Source organism: Oryx dammah, unplaced genomic scaffold, assembly GCF_014754425.2.
Source record: "Oryx dammah isolate SB20612 unplaced genomic scaffold, SCBI_Odam_1.1 HiC_scaffold_11, whole genome shotgun sequence".
Classification (NCBI taxonomy): domain Eukaryota; kingdom Metazoa; phylum Chordata; class Mammalia; order Artiodactyla; family Bovidae; genus Oryx; species Oryx dammah.
This window is the reverse complement of record NW_024070195.1, coordinates 9127982-9151879: the sequence shown is the minus strand read 5'-3', so window position 1 is coordinate 9151879 and position 23898 is coordinate 9127982. Positions and strand designations below refer to the sequence as shown.

Sequence of the window (23898 nt, the reverse complement as noted above, 5' to 3'; positions counted from 1 at the left end):
ACGGGGACTCGGCACTGAACGAGCAGGAGAAGGAGCTGCAGCGGCGGCTGAAGCGCCTCTACCCGGCAGTGGACGAGCAGGAGACGCCGCTGCCGCGGTCCTGGAGCCCAAAGGACAAGTTCAGCTACATCGGCCTGTCTCAGAACAACCTGCGGGTGCATTACAAAGGTGCGGGGCGTGCGGCGTGCGCAGGGAGCCGGGGCCCGCGGCCCGCCCGCCGCTCCGGGGCCGGGCTCGGGGTCCACGGGGGGCGATCGCGGGAGTGGGTGGTGAGGGTTAAGGCTCCCTGCGTGTAGAGTGGGAGCTGGTAATCCCAGGCCGGGAGCAGGACACCTCGAGGGAATCCAGGATGACAGGACATAACTCGCTTTCTGATTGCCTTTTGAGATAAATCGTCGGGCCGGGATAGAGGAAATCTGTGGGTTCTCAGTTGGGTTTACATTGTTCTCCAGGTGGTGGTGGGTCAGGCGCTCTCCTCTTACGTGGGGGGCGGTGGGAGGAATGGGAAGAGAGGCAAGATTCTGGGGTATTAATTTCTAATCAAGAGAGAGCAGGGATGTATAGGGGGGGAGGAGTGATCCGTGGGGGGGTTGCCCCAAATTAGGCCAGAGATTGTCTAGGGGGGACGACAAAAGGACCGGCGACCGAAGTTTGTCGTCCGTGTTATCTCCATAAAAGCAACTGGAGGGTGAGAGAGGTTGAAACCTCAGGAAGACGTGTTGTCTTGGGGGAGCAGAAACGTACCACGACCGATTGGAAATGCCCTATATTTGTTGTTGGCGTTACATAAAGTCTCGTGGAAAACAGGAATTTGTTTAAAAAAAAAAAAAACCATGTTTTTTAGTGTTTTAAAGAAAATTGGCTTCTGTTTTCCACCTGCAGTTTAAAAAAAAAAAAGGCCTTAGGCTATTGCTCTTGTGTCCCTCCTCCCCCACCTATCTCTCCTATGTAAAACAAAGCTTTAAGCAGATTAATTGTATATAAAATTATTAATTGCCACGGGAATTTTTGAAATGTAGCCCAAATTAATAGCATGCATCAAGTTTACATGTCTGGGGGGTGGGGTGGGAATCAATCCATTATATCAGTCAATCTGAAAACAAATCCAGTTTTTTAGGCCCCAAACCTGCTGCTTTTACATTCAAAGCAGCCTCATTTTTGATTGGCTTCAAAGGGACGGTCTTACTCAGATCCTAGTGACATGGATATAGAGAGTATAAACAACCATTGTGGTGAAATGCTTAAAGTTTACCAGACTGAAATTTGAGAAGAACCTTGATAAATAAGTTACTATTTAATCAGAAAGGAGAATAGCCACAAAAATCTTCCAGCAAAGAATACGCACAAAAATAGGCCTTGTTGAATATTTCTTCCTTTTATCCATAGATCCAGAGAAGAACTTTCAATTTTAAATGCTATGGCTCTTGGTCTAAGTGACTGAAAATTTCAAAATATCAGACCTTTGTTTTTTTTATGTTAGGATATTTTGTTAATACCCTCCTCTGAAGGCTGTTACTTAATTTTGTGTTTTGTGTGAACAGTGCTCTAATGAAGTGTTCACTTCTGATCAGACCACCAGAATGCTTTTTGTTAGACTTGAAAGAACTTGAAATTTTATGGTTGATAGTTAGCTTATAAAATCAGAGACAGAAGTTACAGGGTATTATTGCACAAAGAATTCTAGCTTTCTGAATCCTGCCATCGTTTGTGATTTTAGGCATATTACCAGACAGGGCCTCAGTTTCTTCCTCTGAGTGATGAGAGAGTTGAACTAGGTGGTTGGTTGGTAAGGAAATTTCCAGCTCTGAATTTCCATGGTATCTGAGAATTGTGATTATAGTTTATTTAGCACTGTAACATGCCTTGACTAGTTTTATTAACTCCTTTGACATAAAATTGTTGATTTGGGTCAGGGAAAAGTACAGCTTATGTGAAATTGGTTGGAGTTTGGAATATTTATGACACTGCTGTCTCAATTATTTTTCCTGTTGGCCTCTTTATTATTCTGTTGTGTAATACTAAGATTCACTTTCTGGAAACTTCACTGTTTTGTAAACATAAACCATTATTTTTGGAAAAAAAGATTTTGCTGTTTGTCATCCTTTGCTCCTCCTTTCTCTTTCTCTCCTTTGTCTCTCCCTCCCCCCTTGTCACAAGTACAGGCCCCCTCCCCCCTCCTTCCCGCCTATGCCCTGTGATTTTAATGTGTGCATGTGTGTTTTTCCTCTTGTTTTTCTGTGTGCTTCTGAGTGGACCACGCGAGAAGTTACTGGGCATCTGAGCAAAGGAGAGGTGTCATAGGCAGTGGTAATCAAACTTCAAGGCACAAAATAACATTGAAAACTACTGTTCATAAAGTATTTTTTGCATGCTGTAAAATTTCAAAAGATTGAAGGTAATTATTTTCCAGAATGGTGAGGATTTTCCCTACCTTTGAAAAAGAGATTTCTTTTGCTTTGAATGTATTCTGGTTTGAAGATGTAGTTCTTCTCAATAGGAATTAACTCTTTGGAAGCTGTGGGGTTCCCTAAGTGTTTGAGGGAATTGATGTTAAACAATGCCAGCCATGCAGACAAAGTTGATTAGATTGCAGGGGAATTGGTGTGTTTACTCTGTTAAAATTTTTAAAAAGACTTCTTGCTTAGCAGTCATTCACCAACTGTTGAAATCCTTAAACATGGCCCCTTTTATTTTTAAAATTCTTGTTAGCTTTGAATAAATACAAATATGACAAGTTTAGACTTAGTTATAATGATACATTTATTCCAGCTTAAAGCATTTTAACAAATATGACAGTAGGTTTGACTGTTCTGGACGTTTCGGTTGCAGGTTGGATTTTTGTATTTGTGACGTTACCACAGTCTGGATACTTTGCAAAGCTTTCAGATACATACACCAAGAGCACGTTACTGGTTTTGAATAGGGTGGCAGAGCTCTCCTTTAAGACGTGAGGAAGTGCGGGCACCTGGATGCACAGCTCCCCCACCACAGGCAGGCCAGGAATGGAAACTCACGTTCACAGACCCTGAGCTTACTGTTCTTCAGAGTGTATGAGACGTAATTGTCTCAACTAGATAAAATCCAGTGATCACATTTAGAACTTCTGGAGAACAGTTGATTTTGAAGAATAGTTGATGCTGAAAGTACTCCCTCTGGGGAAAGTGCTGCCTGGAGCACACTAATGCCGTGGAAAAGTCCAGACACCCGGATTATACTGATTTAGGGCAGCTTAGAAGAAATGTGAAAGTTGGGAATGATAGGAAGAAGTAAACAGTGAGTGTCACCTTCCAATTGAAGCATTATTAACAATAACCAAATAGGTTGAACTTTTGGTATGCCCAGCTCCCCTCCCACTCAGTATCACCAGTCATTAGACCTTTAACACTTTCCAAATTTAATTGCCTATCAATTTCTTGCACTTCTTTAGGTAGAGCAAATATCTCAACACATATTTGCTTGCATACCAATACAAATGTCTTTTGAGATTAATGGGAGGTGATACAGAAAATGTTCTTTAAAAATCAAGGAATTTAAAAACTGAGTTTTTCCACACACACACAAAAAAACTTGCTTTGCCAAAATTTTGCTTTAAGAATGCTAGTTGAGGGGACTTCCCTTTCCAATGCAGAGTTGGATCCCTAATCTGGGAGCTAAAATCCCAAATGCCTCAGGGCCAAAAAGCCAAAACATAAACAGAAGCAACATTGTAACAAATTCAGTGAAGACTTTAAAAACCGTCCACATCAAAGAACATCTGTTTTTTTTTTTAAGGAGTACTTGTTGATAACTGCAAGAATTAAGTGATTCTAATAATCATATGATTTTTTTTTGTAATGATGATTTATTAAGCAATTGATGTATATAGTGCTTGTTGTGGAGAAGGAAATGGCAACCCACTCCAGTACTCTTGCCTGGAAAATCCCACAGATGGAGGAGCCTGGTGGGCTGCAGTCCATGAGGTCGCTAAGAGTCAGACAGGACTGAAGTGACTTAGCAGCAGCAGCAGCAGCAGTGCTTGCTGTGTTTAGTCCCTGAGTCATGTCCGACTCTTTTGCGACCCCATGGACTGTATAGCCTACCAGGCTTCTCTGTCCACAAGATTTCCGAGGCAAGAATATGGAGTGTATTGTCATTTCGTTCTCCAGAACTACCCAACCCAGAGATTGAACCCACATCTCCTGTATTGCAGGCAGATTCTTTACCACCGAACCACCTGGGAAGCCCAACTGTCTATTTATTTAGCAAGCTTTTAGTGAGTACTTACTTTGTGCCAGGTTCTGAGCATTCAAAGGTGAGTAAGACACTGTCTTTGAATTCAAAGCGCTCAAAGGACTTTGCGCAGTATGTGTAGTGGGGAGGTTTGTTACCGAGTGCTGAGGAAGATGGGAGGGGTGTCCACTGCAGGCTGCGTGGGCAGGGGTGAAGCTGGTGGGTGAGGGACAGCCTCTTGAAGGGGATGAGGCCAATGGTCAGTCTTAAAAGATGGATATGATACAGAGGAGGAGGAGGGGCTGGACATTACAAGGGAAAAGGCATAAACAACAGTGTAGAGGCGAGAATGAGTCTAAATGTTTGGATCTGCAAGCAATATGAGGTTGTTGGAATGTAAGTGTGTGACAAGGAACAGCTGGGAAAAGATCCAGCAGGGCCTTACAGAATATTTCATTGAGCTTGGATCTTATTCTGTAGGAGATGAAGAATCATCAGAGGATTTTAAATAGGAAGTGACTGGCTCATTTTCATCTTTGTCAGATTACACAACTAATTGGAAGATGGATTCAGGGGCCATAAGACTGGAACTAGCAGACTCATTCAGAAGGCTGTTGCAGACCATAGAAGAAATAAGGGCCTGAGTTGGTTGGTCAGTGTTGGGAGTAGAGAAAAAAAGACATCTGTGATCTGTACTGAAGTCACCCTGACAGGATATGATGGATTGATTAAAAAAAAAAAATCAAGGCCAATGCTGGGTGTCTAGCCCTATTAGTTTTTTGCAGTGAATTGTGTCGTAAATGATGATGGCAGGGAAATATTACAGTATATTTAGAGATAAGTAAAAATGTGAATCTCAGCCATGTGATCTGACTTCGTGTAATCCAGAAGAAGCCAAAGAAATAGCATTAAAAGAAGAACAGCTAGTGGTCTTCTGGAGTCAGTGAGGTGCAGTGTAAGCGCACAGCTAGAGCTCGTGATTTTTCCCTTGATTGTAATGTTAAGGTGACTCAGCGACAGTGCTAGTTTCTGGTTGTTTTCTTTTCTTCCCTACTAGCTGGTTTATCCTTTTTCCTATTTTAAACTCCCAAGAGCCTTTTCAGATTGGCCTAGCTAATGGCCATCATTCTCAGTTGGACAGACCTTTTCATTATATGCTGTGGTGCAAATTGGTGGCCTTCTCGTGGGTGCTGGTCTGTGTTGAGTCAACTGTAGGGGTGTGATGGTTGTTACGAAATGTCCTCCTGGCACAAGGGGAGTGTGGGCCCCTCTTGTTTCAGTAGGGACAGCGTGTGGGGCAGTTTCTCCTTGGAAGGGCTGGCACGTACCACCATGGACGGGATCCTGGGGGAGAGGTCGAGGTCATGACTGACTTGGGAGTCACCGCCAGCTGGTGGTTGAAACTCAAGTGTCTGAGAGAGAAAGTAAAGTGAGAAGAGCAGTGGGCCGAAGATGGAATCCTGAGCCAAGAGCACCATTGAAGACTGGAGGGAGCCCAAGGAGAAGTAGTTAAGAGGCACCTGCGCAGAGGGGAGGGTTGTGTCACAGTAGCTGAGCAGAGAAGTGGAGTGTCAGAAATGAGGAAGTGAACTTCAGCATCAAAGGCCACAGACAGGCTTAGTGAAATAGGCACAGGAAAGTTTCCACTGGATTTGGAAGTTAGATCACTGTGACCTTAGGCAGAGCGGTGTGAAATGGGTGACGGGGGCAGAAATCAGGGTGGATAGAAGGGACCAAGCAGAAAGTATGGTGAATACAAATTATTCTCAAGGAATGTAGACAAGGAAAGAGATTAGGCAGTACCTGGAGGGGAATGGAGGACAGGGCCGATTTTTTGTTTTTTCTTTGTTGTGGTTGATATTGTGGCTCACTGATATCTGAAAATCAGCTTCTAACAGCATATACGATGAAAATCCACATAATTAAAATTATCCCTAAGAGTCCTTTGGACAGTACTGTGTCATTTCTAAGTAGGTCTCATTTTAATCTGGTTGTGGGTATAAAACTGAAGGGACGTAAGTTAGGTGACAGTATGATGTTAGTGCGAGGTATGGAGTCCCAGTAAATGTCTACAGGATTTAACACGTTTTAACAAACAAGATAAATAGTAACGATACCTGGTTTTATTACCCCAAAAGTTAGGGGGGAAAGTTCGTTATACTCATCGCCAACCCCAGTGCATCACTGACAATTGCTTATAACACAGAGGCATATAGTTTTATGAAACATGTATGCATTTGGGGGATACTGTGCCCTTATAGCTTGAAGGGAAGGAGAGTAAAGAGGAGAAAGATGAAAATACGAGCTTGGGAGGCTGGCAGAGTGAGGACGTGGAGGGAGGAAAGTAGTTCAGAAGCGGAAGATGCTTGGCCTTGAAGAAGGGAGAAATACACACGGGCCCTTCGATAGTAGTGAAAGAGGCCGCCAGTTAGCAGAAAGGGAGAGGAGAGAAGGACACAACCGCGTGTCCCATCTTGCGAGGCAGGAGGCAAGGCAGTTTGCTCACTGAATTCAGATAGAGGACTTAGAGCCTAAAGTGAACGGTGAGGGTGTGAGCCATGTCCCTCATTCTGAAGATGTCTGTGTGGTGTGGATATCGGTGGGGGTCCCTGCTGACATTATTTGTTCACAGAGGTGACTGTTTGCAAGATGTTTGGACGTGTATTCGGCAAAGGCCAGCTGCCCGGTGCAGGAGTGGGGAAGATGGCTTGTAACGTTGATTTAGGCTGTGGTTTTGCTGCCTGTGATGGAAGGGTAGGCATATGAGGGAAATCAAGACATTTGAGCGCTTTAAAATAATTACCATGTATATCGTCCTGAAAGAGGAAAAACAAACAAGAAAGAGTTCAATGAGTTGAAGTTCCCTGGATTTTGAAGTGCAGAAGTGAGTTCTTTAGGAAGGGGAGAGGATAGGAGGGTGTGTCGTGGGGAAGACATTGACCTTGCCGCTGTAATGCCAGAATTGAGTTGCTGGGAAAACCTCATGTTTTCCACAGAATTGCACACTAAAAGTAACAGGGCTTTTGGGGAAAATAGGGCTGGGGCAGACCACTTAAAACCTGTGGAACTTTGTAATCAGAGCACTACAAAAATAACAGTTCTAATAAAATACAAGCCTGGTTAAATTCCCACTCCCGTGTGTGCCTGATATCACAGGCTGCTGATCCCTCCTAGTGTTCAACCCACAGGCTTGGCCTTTCCTTTTAGCGATGCAAGTTTCTGTTTAATCAGAAGTAAGCATCTGGGGGTTTCCTTGGTGGCTCAGAGGTAAGGAATCTGCCTGCCAACGCAAGAGACACGGGTTCGATCCCTGATCCAGGAAGACCCCACGTGCCTTGAAGTAACTAAGCCTGTGTGCCGCGACTACCGAGCCTGTGCTCTGGAGCCCGAGTGCTCTGGAGCCTGTGCTCAGCAGCAGAGAGGCCACTGCGGTGAGAGGCCCTCACACTGCCGTGAAGTGTGGCCCCCGCTCTCCGCAGCTAGGGAAAGCCTGCGCAGCAGTGCGGACCCGGCACAGCCGAAAATAAATAATAAATTAAAAAAAAATTTTTTTTTAAGGTGAACCTTAATACATGCGTTCCCCGCCAAAGTTTAAATGTTTTCTTTTGTATTGGGCTATGGCCAATTGACAATGTTGTGATAGTTTCAGGTGACTAGCAAAGGGACTCAGCCATCCATACACATGTATCCATTCTCTCCCACACCCACCTCCCACCCAGGCTGGCAGATAAAGTTGAGCAGAGTTCCACTTGCTATACAGGAGGTTCTTGTTGGTTATCCATTTTAAGTATAGCAGTGTGTACAGGAGCTTCCCAAAGTCCCTTACTCTCCCACCCACCATGCTGCAGCCGTAAGTTTGTTTTCTGAGGCTTTCTGTTTTGTAAGTAAGTTCATTTGTATCATTTCTTTTTAGATTCCACATATAAGGGACGTCATTCAGTATTTCTCCTTCTCTGTTTGACTTACTTCACTTGGTATGATGCTCTTTGTCCAACCATGCTGCTGCAAATGGCATTGTTTCATTCTTTTTAATGGCAGAGTAATACTCCATTGTATATATGTTCCACGTCTTCTTTATCCTTTCCTCTGTCGATGGACATTTAGGTTGCTTCCGTGTCTTGGCTGTTGTAAACAGTGCTGCAATGAATACTGGGGTGTGTGTTTTTCTTTTGGATCATGTTTTTCTCCAGATACATGCCCCCGAGTAGGATTGCAGGTCAAATGGTAGCTCTATATAAGGAGCTTCCATATTCTCCATAGTGGCGATACCAATTTACATTCCCACCAACAGTTGCAGGAGGGTTCCCTTCTCTCCACACCCTCTCCAGCATTTGTTATTTGTGGATTTTTTGATGATAGCCATTCTGAGCAGTGTGAAGTGATGTCTCATTGTCGTTTTGGTTTAGTACATATTTTTAAAAAATTACTTGGGAGTAAGGTTGGGGGATCCCAGGATAGAATGTGAAATGTAACAAAGCAATCTAGCTATATTGCTGATACATAAAACAGTCTCAGGAAAGGAGGGAAAAGGTGCTGACCTGAATAAACAAGTTACTGGAAATCAGTGGAGTCTGTAAAACTAAAAAAAGCTAAATGAAAGTAGGTAAGCGCCAAATTCTTGTTGATAAGCTGTACCTCAGGGGGATATGGGTTAACAGTTCTGACACTATTATCCACGTAAATTGGAATTTAACGATTAATCAATGGATGGTGGACAGTAGGAGCTAGGTTTCTCAGCATTGAAGTGGTTGGAGTGATCCATGTGGTAATGGATTAGAGTTGGTTGTTTAGTATTTACACAGATAGTTACATAAAAAGTATGGGTGTATATAGTGTGTATAGTGAAGTGGAAGTGTTAGTGTCCGACTCTGCGACTCTGTGGACTGTAGCCCGCCAGGCTCCTCGGTCCATGGGGTTCTCCAGGCAAGAATACCAGAGTGGGTTGCCATTTCCTTCTTCAGGGCATCTTCCCAACGCAGGGATCAAACCCATGTCTCGTGTCTCCTGCGTTGGCAGGTGGATTCTTTACAGCTGTGCCTGGGAAGCCCAGCAATGAGCATACCTAGTACCTAGATCTTGGATTCTGCTGCCATTTGTCCATAAAAGGAGCCAGGGCTCCTTAGAGAAATGACTGATTCTGGGACTGGGGCAGGAAATAAGCCAGATGAGCTTCCAGCATCTTGCATTGCCAGAAAGGAACAAACAAAAACGAAACACAAATGGAGGTGCATCAAAGTGCCGGAGCAGCCAACTGAAAATGCGCCCAGTGGCTGAATGGGGCGCAGCTGAGTAGCAGAAGACAGGAGCTGGCCTTGAACTGTAACCCGAAGTGTAAAATAAGTAGGCATGAGATGCACGAGTCCATGCGGATATAAACAGAGGAGGAGGAGTACTCTGGCACTTTTGGTCTGTGCTGCTGTCGACTTTTTCCCAGATGGCTTAATATGGTGGTTAGTATAGCAGTTTCTGAAGCCACCAAACACCAGGGACAATAGGAATACACTTCTGTAGGAATCCCAGCTCTTTTGATTTAGGGCCTTTTGTATATTGCTAAAATTTTCCCTTTAATTCATTAATGTACTGGGAAAAGCTGTTATGAACTGAATGACTTCTTTATTATGCTGACATCATTCCCGTATTTATCAAGTGCATGTGAGCTAATTTGTATTCAAGAAATGTGTTTAGTAGCAAGACAGACTTTATTAGAATTTAATGTTTCTGCCGTGGAATAGTTTCAGGTGATGTCTGAATCCAGAGCTTGGCTCCAGGAAGAATGGTCAAAATTAGAGTGGAAGTCCATGGGGAAAAGAGAGGTCCAGGAGTTGAAATGCAGAAACAATAAAATAATCACATATGAGTGTTATGTGTGTGAATGTTGTATGGAGGGCCTATAAACAAGATTAGACTGAGTCAGAGAGATTAGAGAAAGAACAGTTGAGGAAGTAAAGCTTGAGCTGAGACAGAAAGGGTGAGAAGGAAGGGCACCGCTCTCCAGCTCGAGGGAGTTGTGTGGGCACCGCCTGGCCTGGCCAGCGTGGCTGGAGCTGAAAGGAAGAGGTGGGAAACGCGGAGGGAGGGAGAGGTCAGACAGGGTTTTCAGGAAGTTTATCTTTTTCTCGGCTGAAAGGGGAGGACGTTAGTTGTGCTGAAGGCTAGTGGTACAAGGAAGACTAAGGTATGTTTTCAGAACAGCACTTGGCTGCTCTTTGGAGAGTGGCGGGTTCTAGGGGTGGGAGCTTTATTCAGAACGGTCCAGTTAAATGCAGTCAGCAGATGGTGTGCAAGGGAGGAGCTGACCTTGCCAGCCTTAGAATCCTGAAGCAACACATGTATTTTCTTCTTGAACCATCTAGAAAACACTTAACCTTGAAGACTGTGGTTTTTAAAATGTGCACTTCGGTAGTGTGAGGTTGTACTTTGGTCACCACAAAATTTAAGGTAATATACTTCCTGCCGACAAATGTTATTAGAAGTAGGCCCTTTGCTATGATATTACTAGTCTCACCTAAAAATAGTATGCATCCTTTTAATCTTACATCTCGCCTTTCTCCTGGATCTTTACCTTTTAAAGTTAATTTTAAAATGAGGTAAATCCTTTTAACCTTTTCAGAATTTTTTATAGTGTCTTGGTAAAACATAATGAATATACTAGTCTTGGAGATTTAAGATTGTGTAATTCTTTACAGTTATTTTTGCACAGTAGTAAAATGTAGGGGATTTTAAATCAGACATGGATTTATTGCATGATTCTACCAGTTGGGGGCAAGTTATATTACCTCTGTAAGAATTTCTTCATTTTTAAAAATGAGATTGCTGCTGCTGCTGCTGCGAAGTCGCTTCAGTCGTGTCCGACTCTGTGCGACCCCATAGACGGCAGCCCTAAATTATACCTATTTCACAGATGTTGAGTGAGAAAAATCTGTACAAAAGCACCTAATGCTTTGAGAGATTGTTTACGCTCAAATATTAGTTTTCTTTTTCTTTTCTCATAGAAGTAGCTTAAATAGGAGGCGGGAGTACTTCTGAAGTGATCCCAGAGTGCCATGGTAACTAAATCCTTCCTGTGGGTTCAGGGCTCGCTCTGGATCAGGCTTCTTGAATTTAAATCCCAGCACAGATCCTGGTTTGGGACTCTCACTCAGCAGTGAGACCTGAGCTTCTTCCTTTGGCTTCCTCAAGTGTGAAATGGTAATAAATAGTACCTACTTCATGGGTTGTTTTGAATATGAAATGAGCTAATAAACACAGTGCTTTTATTTGCTTATTTACCATTTTCAAAATTGAAGTACAGTTAATTTACATTGTGTGTGTGTCAGATATGCAGCATGTAATTCAGTTATACATGCATATAAATTTTTTAGATTCTTTTCCATTGTAAGTTATTACAAGATATTGAATATAGTTCTCTGTGCTATGCAGTAGGTCCTTGTTTATCTGTTTTATGTATAGTAGTGTATATATGTTAATCTCAACTCCTAATATAGCTACCCCAGCCCCATCCCTTTTGGTAACTGTAAGTTTGTTTTCTATGTCAATACAGTGCTTTTAGAATGGTGTCTTTCACGTAGTAATAGATAAACGTCATCTATTATCACATACTGTTACTAAGTATAGTTTCAGATTCCCTTATTGAGCACACCTCTTCAGAAAAGCCAAAACTAAAATAAAGGCTGGTTGATTTAGGACTCCTGGGTTAATTGGAGTTTTCTTTAGATTTATTTTTAGCTGTCTAAATTCTAAAAATGCTTTTTCTTTACATGACCTTTTCCCAGGCAGCTCAATTATTTGAACATAATTTTACTGTAGAAGATGTTTTGCTGAAACGATAATTTATAAAATTTCAGTTTTTAAAAAGTGATTAGCATATCATTCTTCAGATTTGTGCTGTTATATTTTTCTTCCACTTAGCTCGGTGTAAATATTACCTACTTATGTTAAAGCAGTTTTATCAGCATCTGTACATTGCCACTTCCATTGTTATCTTCCTAGCTAAGTTTATCCCCTCTCAGTTGTCCCCTGGGCTGAAAACTTGTGTCCATAATATGTATACTTAAGACACCTATGAACGGTCGTAGACTAGAGTGGCTGAGTTCATTCTGTTTCTTTTAGGCCATGTGACCATGTGCTAATTTGTACTGCAAGTGTACACTCAACTGTGTAATGATAGGATATGCATTGATAATTTGACAGAGCGTATGGTAAGAAAAGATATGACCTCATTGATGTGTGATGGTTACTGTATAGCCAATATAATTTTTTACTTAAAAGGAGGGTTTAATTTTAAAACAATCATGTTAAATTTAAGAAGGGGAATTCTGCTACCCATGAAGCTAGTGGTATAGTCTGACTGGAAGATTGATGACTGTACTGGGTGAAGCATCTCTAACTGGAACACCTGAGTAATGACTTAGAGCTTTATTTCTCATCAGCCCTTTTGGGGATTGTGGGGCTTGTCTCATTCACTCTGAGTACTTTCTGACATGCTGCTTCAGCTTCTGTCTTTAGTCTCCTGGTGGTTTTATGGGCACATTTGAGCATATTTTCTCTTGTTCACATGGGTTTGTTCACATGCTGGCTTTCAAGATAATTGTGTCTTGGGTGGTAGACATAGTGGGGGGTGTGATATTAGTGAATAAAATTCTCTGTGATTAGATTGAGGAAAATCTGATATGTAAAAGTTTAAAAGCCATTGTCTGGTTTTGTCAGCAATAGTATGGTTTATTCATTTCCTTTCTTAGAAAAGAAAAGACAACTGGAGGGCAGATAGGTTTCTGGGTAGGCCATGATGGACCACAGAGCTTTTATGGATCAGCCGCTGTATAGAATTAATGATCAAAGTATGTCAAAGAACAGCTTTGTAAATTCTTAAAGTAAGAAAGCTGTTTCACCAATTCAATCTAATTGTATTAAAAAATAGTCAATGATAGAGATGCTTCTGGTTTAAAAAGGTCATTTGGCAAAAGTGTGTTGTTTAGGAATTTTACAAATTATATGCAAATTTAGATCTAATAAAATGAATCTCATTCTCATCATGTTCTTAAAGTGTATCCTTTTGTCTCTTAAAAGTATTGTCTACCTTAAAATATTTAATTTGCAAAAAGGATTACTGGGTTCAACGTGCTTATTAGATTCTGAAATTTCACCCAAACTAGTAACTGTGTGAAGAGTTCCATGTTTAACTTGTGCTGTTTTGCATATTGGATTAATTGTGATAAGTGTGTTACTAAATCTTTGATTATTTGTACTGATGAGAGTAGAAATGTATATATCATTCAAAAGCTGTGTTCGTTCTTGAGTTAAGAGTTTCATTGGAATATCTGTCTTGATTGTCTTTCTTCCTGTTCCTCGTGCAGGTCATGGCAAAACCCCAAAAGATGCAGCGTCAGTCCGTGCCACGCATCCAATACCAGCGGCCTGCGGGATTTATTACTTTGAAGTGAAAATTGTCAGTAAGGGAAGAGATGGGTAAGTGTAAATTTTGGTGGGAAAAATTTGTTTATGGATAATTATTTTTGTTTTCATTCATAACTTTATGATGTAATTGGGAAATTGGAATTTTTTGGAAATTTCTGGTAATTGAAAGAGTGGAATCTGAATATTCTAGTATAGCAGGTTTTATCTGGTTCTGCTTAAATACTCGTTGCAGTTAACACTTGAGTTGATAAAATTACCAGATTTTTCTGGTAGGTTTCTTGTTCAAACGGAGAATTGGAATAAAACAATAGAAAGATAATGATTCATTTTCCATGCCTTTCTTACACTGCCATTTTCTCAATTCCACTGAGAAGTTAAATCCTCTCAAAGACAGTTAACCAAAACCAATCTTGGTTAACCAAAACCAATTATTCACAGATATTTTATAGGGGTGGAGACTTAGAATTTTAGGTTTAGGTCAGGGAAATGTATGTTAGTACACTCTCAGCTGTTTGCAAGGATTAGGGTATGGTTTAGAAGGTTCCAATTGACAACTTCGTGTAGCTGCTGGAACTAACTTTTGTATCATTGCTTTTCAACTTGGGATTAGTGGTGTGTGGTGTGTACACAGCAGAGTACACACCTGTGATGTATACACACAGTATACACACCACTCTTTGTGTGTATACACATCAGAGTCACTTAGGGGACTAATAAAAATAGAGTAGTTTGGGTCTTACCCCCAGAGTTCCTTAATCAGTATTTTCAGGTGTAGACCTTGGACATGATGGACATTTTGAGGACGCTCCACAGGGAATTTCGGTGCATACCTCTCTCTGAATGAGAGCTGATTATATAGACTCATTGGATCGGTCCTGTGGTATTTCCTGATAAATTCATTGTGGTATCAGAGATCCTTTAAAGCATCTCTAGAGTTGTTTGTCTAGCTCCCAAGATGAGGTTACTAAAATGTGTAACTACCTATATTTGAAGTGAATCATTTTACCCCTTTTAGTGCTTCTTATGGGTTTAATTGACTAAATACGTGTGTTCAATAGATTATTTTTCTTACTTTATTTGCTGAACATTATCAACGTCAACAATATGGAAAGTACAAAGTGAAGCCTTGGATTCCATGGTAACTTTTTAACTACTTCAGTTTTCCCAGGGTGATCAGGCCAAAGATAAAATCAGAGAAGCCAAGAGTTAAGTGGTTGAGAGACCCCAGAGTGAAATGGCACGTAATTGGAACCGCTTCTAGTTCTGCTGCATATTCACCCAGCTCCTTTATACTTCAGATTACATCATTAGCTCCATAAGGCTGGTGTTGCTCAGGATAATTCCCAGAATTCTCTTTACCTTTAATTCTACATACTCTGCATGAGCTTGACCTTACATTTTCATGGCTGCCAGTACCCTGACGAGTCTCAAATCTGAAACTGCATCTCAGGATATTCCCTTGAGCTCTGGACCAGGTGTTTGTATTTGAATGTCCCATAGGCATTTAAATTTAGCTTATTTAAAATCTTTTTCTCAACCGTAGCCTGGCTCATGGTTTCACTATTGCTAGAAACTTGCAGATATCCTGTGTTTAACTTTCTCTGTCCATGTCTACAGTTTCTGCCCATCAGGTGTCAGTCATTTGTGCCCTGAATGACTGAGACTTCCCAGGTGCTCCCTGCTTTGCTCTCGCTCCAGTCTATAACTGTTGTCCATCTTCCTCCTGATACAGAAATGAAGTGTCCGTCCCTCTCTTAAGATTATTTAATACACTGGTTACTTTGAGAATAAAATCTATAACTTCTTAGCAGGATCCTTCACGATGTATGACTCATGCCTTGCTGATTTTTTTAGTCTCATCTTTTTGTAGCCAGAATTTCTTTCATTTTTAAAACTAGGTATATTTTACATGCAGTGAATCTTAAAACTGTTTTAGCGTGCCGGTCTATGAGTTTTGACAGATGTGTACAGTCTTGTAACCATCACCACAATCAATATATAAAACATTTGCATCACCCACCCACAACCAGATTCCTCCATACCCCTTTCCAGGCAACCTTTGCCCATCTCCAGCCCCTGGCAACTGCTGACTTGTTTTCTTCCTGTATAGTTCGCTGTTTCCAGGGTGGTATATACCTGGAGCCATATAGTGTCAAGAGTGTAGTAGCCTTTTAAGCCCAGCGTCTTTCACTTAGTATCATGCGTGTGAAATTCATCCCTACTGTTGTATGTACTGCTAGATGAGTTCTTGTTATCGCTGGGTGTGTGGAGGAACCAACCACAGCGTCCTTGCTCACTCTTCAGTTGAAGGACACCAGATTATTTCCAGGTTTTTGGCAACTAGGAATATAGCCGCTAGAAACATTTACGTATAAGTTTTTGCATAAACGTGAGTTTTCACTTGGGTAAATACACAGGAATGGGATGGCTGGGTCGTTCGTTAAGTGTCTTTTTAACTGTATAACAAACTGCCAAGCTGTTTTGCAGTGTGGCTGTGCTGGCTTCCATTCCCACCAGCAGTGTGTGGGGTCCCGGGGGCCGTGCCTCCGCAGAAGCCCTTGGTATTGTCAGGGTCATTTTGTTTGTCTTTAATTTGCTGCCATTCTAATAGATACCTAGTGGTTTCTTGTATTTTAATTTTAAATTAATTTCTTGTCAACAACTATGGACATGGTTAAGAAACGACGTAACAGATATACTTAAGCACACTGAACCGGCGCTTCTTAAGGCGAGTCTCATTTTAGCCTTCACCCTGATTAAGTTTAAGGTCCTTATCTCTCCTCTCTTTCCTGAGCTGGGGGGGTGCTCAGAGTGGGGCACCCAGTTACTCTCCATTCCCACTTGCCTGCCAGCGTGGGCTTGGAGAGGCAAGCCCCAGAAGACAGAAAGGAGGCTATTGAACAGAGCCGAGCCAATATAAAGTGACCCGACAGGAGAGGGATGGGACACCCTGGAGGTTAGAAAATGTTGCCTGACCAAACTGGGGCCCACTTGCCCAGCACCCAGCAGTGCCAGTCTTCCAACACTGGGTTGTGGTGAAGAGCAGTGTTTAGTTCGAGCACAAAGCCAGGAGGATGGGCGGCTTACGCCCCAAGACCCAAACTCCCCAGTGGCTTCTGGGGAGGTTTTCTAAAGGCAGCATCAGAGGCGAGGGCTGCAGGGTGTATGCTCAGCCTGCGGGCTTTCCTCAGGTTGGTGAGATAACAGGGTGATGCTTTGGGAATCTTAATCATCAGCCCTCTGGTTCCAGCCTGTCCAGCACATAGTCACCGTCCACCTCCTGGGAGGGGTGGGGGGGTCTCAGTTGCCTCAGAGCAACTCAGAGATACTTGTCAGATTGTTACGTGCATCCCTTGAGGGAGACTGGGGCTCTGTTTTGTCACTGAACTAGCAAGCCGTCATCACTTTTTCTGAATGGCCGCTTTTCATTTGTTTCTGCATTCCCTCATGTCCCTAGTCAGTAACTGCTTGAATCTGCTCTTCGGAACTCAGGAAACACGGAAGGGCTTTCGTGCCCGGGAAGGCGTCACAGGGACCTCCTGGGTTTCAGTCTCCCTTTTTCTGATACGTCTCATTCTGGAGGGGAAGAGGGGTGAGAGAAGAAAGGGAATCAAGTTTTGGATAGAGCGGTTAACGATGAACCTGGTGAGAAATTAAAAAATGAATTTTTATTGTCCCTTTCCCCATTTGCCAAGCTTATTAGCTAACTTAATACTCTTCTAGTCCTAGTTTACAGGTACATCTTTTTTGGTGGCACTTCTCCTTCCCGAAACAAGATCGTGCCTTTATCATGCTTCCTTTCCTTTGAGGGCAGACAAGTTATAGTACCTATACTGCTGTAATTGTCACTTATTGATCCAGGGATAAGGGACTGTTTTATATTTCTGTATTCCAGGGCTTTATTTTTAGCTGGCTCTCATATGAATGAACAAATGGATAGATGGGAAACAGTACCTACTGCCTGTATGTTCTTGGCGAAAACCATTGTTTTTTTGGTCTGATTTTGTTTATTTCTGGTAATCTTTTTGAGTGCAGTTTTAGGTCCAACCCAATGCTTTTGGAAGCAAAGAACAAACAGTTCACTTTTGGAACAAAAGCAAGTCAAGTAGCTTATTTAGGCCAAGTAAGGTCAAGTGGGCCTTAGAAAGCATCACTATGAACAAAGCTAGTGGAGCTGATGGAATTCCAGTTGAGCTCTTTCAAATCCTGAAAGATGATGCTGTGAAAGTGCTGCACTCGATATGCCAGCAAATTTGGAAAACTTAGCAGTGGCCACAGGACTGGAAAAGGTCAGTTTTCATTCCAATCCCAAAGAAAGGCAATGCCAAAGAATGCTCAAACTACCGCACAATTGTACTCATCTCACACGCTAGTAAAGTAGTGCTTAAAATTCTCCAACCCAGGCTTCAGCAATACGTGAACCATAATCTTCCAGATGTTCAAGCTGGTTTTAGAAAAGGCAGGGGAACCAGAGATCAAATTGCCAGCATCCGCTGGATCATGGAAAAAGCAAGACAGTTCCAGAAAAACATCTACTTCTGCTTTATTGACTATGCCAAGCCTTTGACTGTGTGGATCACAATAAACTGTGGAAAATTCTGAAAGAGATGGGAATATCAGACCACCTGACCTGCCTCTTGAGAAATCTGTATGCAGGTCAGGAAGCAACAGTTAGAACTGGACATGGAACAACAGACTGGTTCCAAATAGGAAAAGGAGTACATCAAGGCTGTATATTGTCACCCTGCTTATTTAACTTCTGTGCAGAGTACATCATGAGAAACGCTGGGCTGGAAGAAGCACAAGCTGGAATCAAGATTGCCGGGAGAAATATCAATAACCTTAGATATGCAGATGACACCACCCTTATGGCAGAAAGTGAAGAGGAACTAAAAAGCCCCTTGAGAGTGAAAGAGGAGAGTGAAAAAGTTGGCTTAAAGCTCAACATTCAGAAAACTCAGCTCATGGCATCTGGTCCCATCACTTCATGGGAAATAGATGGGGAAAGAGTGGAAACAGTGTCAGACTTTATTTTTTGGGCTCCAGAATCACTGCAGATGGTGACTACAGCCATGAAATTAAATTACGCTTACTCCTTGAAAGAAAAGTTATGACCAACCTAGATAGCATATTCAAAAGCAGAGACATTACTTTGCCAACAGATGTCCATCTAGTCAAGGCTGTGGTTTTTCCTGTGGTCATGTATGGATGTGAGAGTTGGACTGTGCAGAAAGCCGAGCACTGAAGAATTGATGCTTTTGAACTGTGGTGTTGGAGAAGACTCTTGAGAGTCCCTTGGACTGCAAGGAGATCCAACTAGTCCATTCTAAAGGAGATCAGCCCTGGGAGTTCTTTGGAAGGACTGATGCTAAAGCTGAAACTCCAGTACTTTGGCCACCTCATGCGAAGAGTTGACTCACTGGGAAAGACTCTGATGCTGGGAGGGATTGGGGGCAGGAGGAGAAGGGGAGGACAGAGGATGAGATGGCTGGATGGCATCACTGACTCGATGGATGTGAGTTTGAGTGAACTCCGGGAGATGGTGATGGACAGGGGGGCCTGGCGTGCTGCGATTCATAGGGTGGCAAAGAGTCGGACACGACTGAGCAACTGAACTGAACTGAAGGTCTTTCTGGAGATACATTGAACTGTTATCAAGAGATACAAGAATTCCTTCCTAAAATCCTAACATTGTTGTGAAGATTTAACCAGAAAGAGCTGCTGTCAGTTTTCTTTGTTTTGCAGTGATATATGTTCATCTGAGAGTTTATTATATTTAATTTAAAATTGAATTTTTTTAAAGCAATGTGATTATCCAAGGTAAATAAGTATTTGGATCCAAGATGGCAGTTTTCTTAAGAGAAATTGTCATTGTAGGAGGTTTTTTCATAAAGTGGCAGGAGTTGGGTATGAGTTGCTCTTCAGTTTATTTGTAAAATGCATGATTTCTAGGTTGCCTTGGAAAATTAGGAATATGACTGTGATGATTATTACTTGTATTTCTTCATTCCATAAGAAGTGAGGCTTGAAGAAAGCTCCTCTTGTTGAATAAAACAATATATTTTGCTTTCTGCCTTGGATTTTCATTTATTTTCAATTTCATTTAAATGTTTATTTTCATTTAAATGTAATTTTTTTGTATGTTCACCAAAATAAGCTTACTTTATTGGACAGAATCACCAGTCTAGATTTTTTAATTTAAAAATGAATTTCTAACACACTTTGCAACCAGAAAATTAAGTCACATTATCTGCATAAAATCATTTTTTAGGAGACATATTTAAAGGGTATATATTTACTTTATGTTCTTGTTAATTCTTATTTACAGTCTGGATGAATTTCTAATAGACTTTGTCTCATGAATGTACTTTCAGTTCAGGAATTTCATTCAGGTTTTAAATTATGCATACTAATAGAGGCAGTGGAGATAAAGTTAATTATAAATGTGAGAGATAATAAAATTTTTATTTGGAAATTTTTAGAATAATTTATTATGAGTGTGATATTTTTAGCTCTTCAAACAAAATATTGGCCATTCTTCCAGTGTGATTCAGGAGAAATCAGCAAGTAATCCAGTCTCTGTTCTGTTCCTAAATTCTGCTGATAATAAAATGTAGTCTTCAGAACATTCCTTCTTTGCTTCCTGACTTTTCTGGATAATTTCCTGGGGGACTAGAAAAGAAATCAAAGGTCTTTCCGCCCTCAGCCTTAAAAGGTCTTTCCTTCTAGTTTCTGTCAGTGATAGCAGTGAAGGGAAACAGATGGAAATCAAATGAGCAATATATTTATTAATGTAGTGAATTTAATGAACTGAACAAGAGTGATATATGGTGTACCAGGCACTCTCAGCAACTGAGTGAGTTTAAATAAGAACTTATTTGTCTCTGCCTTCTCCCTAGATTGTAGTAGAGAACCAGGCAGCAGCAGCCCAGTAAATGCATTGAGTGAGCCGAATGTGGATTCTTGTCCTCAAGGAATACAGAGTGCAGTATATGGAGGGGACAGTGGTGCAGGGCAGGGAGCAGGTATGTGCAAATAACTCTAAGTGAAGACATACTAAGTACATAAAGAATAAGCGACTATATGGGAAAACTGAGGAGATGATGATTCTAGCTCCAGGAAACAGATTTATAAGGGAAATAGTATTTGATAGGCCTTAGAAAATGAGTTAGAATTTGAGACACTTTGTTGGGGAAGAATATTCCAGACTGTGCCAAGTGGGAAGAATGGAACCGTCTGGTGTCTTTGGCTGAGGTACCTGACCCAGTACTAGTGGCGACTTGAGGGCTTATAGTGAAGAGTTTACAGAAGTACGAGCGGAGTTGGAATCGGGTCTTGGAGAGCCTTGATGATAGTTCTGTGGGCGAATACTCTGTAGGCAGAAGAGGGCCTTTGGTCTTCTTGAATCAGGCAGTGATATTTTATCTGTTTAGAAAAACAGTACCGGGTGGGGAGGAGGGGATACAGTGTGGAAAAGAGCCAGAGATGGGAGTGAGGCTCTGAGGATGTTGCCTAGGATTGAATTGTGATAGAGGTTGAAAAGAAGAGAGGAAGAAGAGGTAGTTCCCCTTGCTGGGCACCACTTACGTACCAGCTACTGTGCTAGGAACCCAGGGTTTACAAGGATGTGTTGGCTGAGACTGGGTCCCTGCCTTCCAGATGTGTGTCGGTAAGATGAGAAGTGAGCATGGCAGCACATTATAACATGTATAATAATAGCTGTATGGACAAAGCAGAGAAGTGTGGTGGAGAAAGTGACCAGCTCTGTTGGAAGATGGGGTGGCAATCAGGGAAGCCTCTAGAAAGTGCATGTAGTTACGGAAGAGGAAGAAAGCCGAACACAAGTCTCTCTCACTTCCCTGTCCTTCAGCCACCTGCTCACCCTCCTTAGACCGGTTTCCTAGGAATCCCTCCAGAGTTCGTCCCTGAGCAGAGTTTTCAAAGACAAATAGCTGCTTTAGAAGCTGATTTAGTTACTTTTGCTAAAATACAGTGAAGTACTTTGGGATTAGAAAGATGGAGATTTGGATATTGGCTCTGCCACTAACTGGGGCTCCCTGGCGGCTCAGACGGTAAAGGATGCCTACCGTGTGGGAGGCCTGGGTTCCTTCCCTGGGTAGGAAAGATCCCGTGGAGGAGGGCATGGCAGCCCACTCCAGTATTCTGGCCTGGAGAATACCACGGACAGAGGAGCCTGCTGGGACTGGGACCCCATAGTTAATGGGGTACAGAGAGTTGGATTCAACTGAGCGACTACATCACTTTCGCTTTTCTGCCACTTACTAGTTCTGTGTCCTTATACTTTTTGACAATCTTTTTTTCCCTTTTCTTTAAAATGGAAACAGTGCCAACCTCATGGGGTTGTAAATAGTTCAGGTAAAGCAGCTATTGCAGTGCCTGCTGCAAATCCTTGATGCTGCTGTTGCCGATGGAGAAAGAGAAACACAAAGGTTTGTGGCAGGAATGTGTCTAGGGTTGATCATGAAGGGACTTCTAATGGATAATCTCTACCTGTTAGGTGCTAGTTTTAATGGGGAATGATAACGATTGGATTTGCATGTTGGGACGGTTACTCTGATACAGAAAAGAGAGGTCTGAGAGACACAAGAGGACCAGGTGGGCCATTATGATTTTGAATTGGCTTAATCTGTGTAGTGGAGTTAGTGACAAAAATAGATGGATTGGTTAGCTCTTTAGGACTTTAAAGAAAGCGAAGAGGCTTGATTAGGAAGTGGGAATAGTAAGGGTAGCTGTTAAAAAGCAAAGAATGAAGGGTGGTGACTGGGACAGTCAATTAGATAGATGGTGCTGTGACTGAGCATAATAAAGAATACTGGAGGGAAGTGGAGCTTTGAAACTGCAGATAATGGGAACAGTGTGAGACATCCAGATGATGAATTAATAGTAGGGCTTTGACTAAAAATAAATGGGATTTAGGAGAGAGAAAAGCTGTCAGTGGATTTTAGAGTCATCAGAATGTAAGTTGTTGATGCCATGAGGATTGATATGATCATCCAAGTATGTGGCATAAAAAAAGAGGAGGCCGGAGGATGGACATCCGAAACACCTCATTTATAGGAAATGTAGAAGAGTGTTAATAGCTAAGAATTCTGAGCAGGGCTGGTCAGAGTCAGAAGGAAGGTTGTGAAGAGTCCTGGGTGTTAGAAGCCAAGGAGGTCAGTTAAAAGGCGAACTGAAGTGTCTGCTGGTTGGTCACTGGGGAGGTGGTTAATCCTGTTCTAGCAAATTCCTTAAAGTTGAGAGGGGTGAGAGGGAGTGCAGTGTGTTAGAGAGTTAAGAGTATGGGATGGAGTTAATGGAGCTGCCTAGCTGTGTGGCTATAGTCCCTTCAGAAAAATAGGAAGAAAATTACATCTTGTATAAATTCTATTAATGATTCAACTTGTTTCCTTCCAGTGTTTATATATGCACTTTTATTACACAGCTCTACTCTTCCTTAAACAGTTTTATAGCCTATTTTTATTATTGATTTACTATGTATTTTTTAACCTACTTTTGCTCTAAGATTAAAAGGTCTGGTCATCTTTCTTCTTCTTGCTTTATTTTTTTCCTGCAGTATCATCTATTGTATGTGTATTAAGGCCCATCCATAGCTATTCTCCTCTTGTTATTTAAGTGGTTTCTCTAATTTTTCGCTATTCTAAATGATTTTTTGCATTTGCGTATTTGCGTTAAATGATTTTTTAAAATCTTTCTTAGGAAAGATTTCTTGAAGTAGAATTAATGTATTGAAAGAAGGAGTATGTACACTTTTAGATACATGATGCAATGGCCAAATTACTCTCTAGAAAAATGAGTTCAACTTCTGCTTGGGCAGGAGAAGCTTGGTCATATGTGTAAATTAAGGAGAGGGAGTCACCGGGGAATCCAAGGCAAGTTGAGGAAACAAGCTCCTTTGCTGACAGAGTGGGGTCGAGGGGTTAAATATAAGTTAGGAATGTGGGCTGGAATATGCAGTTGATTAGAAGAGAAACATCTCTGCTTTGGGGAGCCTGTCTTGACAGCCTTTGCACCTCCAAACTAGGTTAGACTCCTTTTATCTGCTTTCATAGCACTTCTACTCCCCGTCATAGCATTTCAGCATATTCATAATTATTTATGTAAGATCTGTCTTCCTTGTTAGAGTGTGAGCTCCACTTGAGCACAGACTTTTGTCTTTTTCACAACTTAATCTCTGTTGTCCCACTCATAGTTACTTAGTAAATATACCTTGATCAGAGAAGTAAAAATGTTGAACTGTGAGATCTAAAACCA

At 41.8% G+C, this 23898-nt stretch overlaps 1 protein-coding gene across 1 annotated transcript in view; it reads left to right on the top strand.

The window, feature by feature from the left end:
- The first annotated feature begins 6 nt into the window (after positions 1 to 6).
- Positions 7 to 23898, top strand: part of RANBP9 (RAN binding protein 9) — a 71735-nt gene continuing 47843 nt past the window's right edge. The window contains exons 1-2 of the mRNA XM_040249263.1: positions 7 to 168; positions 13563 to 13674. The gene's annotated coding sequence lies outside the window, so the exon portion shown is untranslated. The remainder of the gene's footprint in view (positions 169 to 13562; positions 13675 to 23898) is intronic.